Genomic DNA, 1,932 nt, shown 5'->3' on the forward strand with positions numbered 1-1,932 from the left:
GACCACCAACTGATGTTTCTCCTATGCATGATTTTTTCCTGGCCTTCGGGCCCACTTTGCCTCCCATGCAGCATGCCCGAACTGGTGGGAAAGAGCCCCCCGGAGCACCCCAGCTCTCTTGTCCCGTGGGTGGAGTCCCTCTGAGACGTCTTCTCCTCTGGCTCCCAGATTCCCAGGTGGGGTTGAGCTCCAGATGTTCACAGGTGTGGCTGGTTTGGTAACACACTCTTTGTGGGCTGCCCTTCCCCCTCTCTTCCCCATGCTCCACTCATGTTTCCTGTGCTGTCTAAATAAAATCCTGGCCTCAGGTCTGCTTCGGGGGGAATCCAGACTAAGACAGAACGAATTAATGAATTAAAACCCTGGGTATAAATTCTCGCTCCACCGCTTTGGCAGACTACACCCCTTGCTACGCTTCGGTCTTCCTTCTATGACATGGGTGTCACCGCAGCGCTCGCCCCCCAGGGCTGTGGGGAGCAGTGGTAGTGTGAAGGTGCCCTGGTTCTCATGCCGCCGTCTTTCTTACCATCCGCTATGGGCAGGTGCGGCGGATGCTCTGCCCACTGGCCTGGCGCCTGGGGGTTCACCCAGTGCATCTTGGGTTGGTTCTCAGCGGCTTCCCATCAGCCTTCCTCTCAGAGGCTCTGTCTGTGCAAAGGAAACATCAGAAGGCTTGGCTGCTAATGAGGCCCCAAGTTCTCCAAAGGTTCATGTTCTCTGACTTTGAATACCACGGTTCCCACTTAGCCCTCCTGTTATTTCTCCAGCTGACAGAAATGTGAAGGGAAATCAATTTCAGCCCTCTCACCCGCATCCAGGGGTCGGCCTTCAGTCTCTGCCTTTGTCAAGCAGCCACAGTGACCCATTTTAGGCCCCCAACTTGGCGAAAGAATGAGACTCACCCGCTGGATTTTGAGATGTGCTCTCTTGACCCCTCACAGCTGCCCAGAGCACTAAAAGTTCTCGCAGAGCTTGAGAAACTTGCCAGAATAAGTCAGAGCCCCTTGAACTCATCTCTCCCCCTTAACAAAAGCAGCCTCCTCCCTCCTGAAAGGCGCCATTGTCACTGGAACAAGCCACCTTTGTTCTCCTCTGCAGCTGGAGCCTGGGCTGCCATCTCCTCGGGGCTGGCAAAACCCCAGAGTCAGCCAGTCTCCTTCCCTGGCTCTGTCCAGTAGCAGGCACGATCGTGGTGACACGTGTCTGTTGAGATGTTCTCAGATACAAGGCGATGCTCCTATTCCATAAAAGGGACAACTTGAGCCAGTGTCAGAGACACGATGGTTGCTTATTGGCAGATGGGACTTGTTCAGCCCCTAAGCAGGGACCCTAAACTCAGATGCCTGCAGGGGCCAGGCAGAGGCATAAGAAGCAGTTGTAAATAGTAGGGAGTGATGGGGACTGGGGAACCGGAGAGCACCCAACCTACAGCTGTCAGGGACCCCATTCAATGAATTCCCCCCCCCGCCCACCGCGCCAGCTTTTTTAATAACAACCATGAGCCAAACAAAATAGCTGTGTTAGCCAGATCCAGTTTACAATCTCTTCAAATTTTCAATGTGAAGACAGGTATTAAGAGGTAAATTCATTTATCCATTCATTTATTTATTCAACAAAGGTTTTTTGGCATTTACCACGTGCGAAGGAACTGTGCTGAATGCTAAGGGTTCTGGGTTAAATTTGACACGGCTACTTCCTTAAAGAGCTCACAGCTGTGTGACATGGCTGCGGAGGGGCGGGGGGTGCAGGCAGCAGGGGGAGGGGCGGTAGTGACACTGACCTGAAAACAGGTAACTGTGGGACACTGAGGGAAATGCTAACCTCGGGCACTGGAAGGAACCTCAAGTGCCTGGAGGAAAGAGTAACTACGTCAAGGGCAGAGGTGACAGTGGGGTGACAGCACATCTGGGCCGAATTTCCTAGGGCAAGAAG

At 53.3% G+C, this 1,932-nt stretch overlaps 1 protein-coding gene across 7 annotated transcripts in view; it reads left to right on the forward strand.

Annotated features, from left to right (window-relative positions):
• KIAA0556 (KIAA0556 ortholog) overlaps positions 1–1,932 on the forward strand; it is a 177,565-nt gene that overhangs the window by 125,316 nt on the left and 50,317 nt on the right. The window lies entirely within an intron of this gene.

Source organism: Pteropus alecto, unplaced genomic scaffold (assembly GCF_000325575.1).
Source record: "Pteropus alecto unplaced genomic scaffold, ASM32557v1 scaffold44, whole genome shotgun sequence".
NCBI lineage: Eukaryota > Metazoa > Chordata > Mammalia > Chiroptera > Pteropodidae > Pteropus > Pteropus alecto.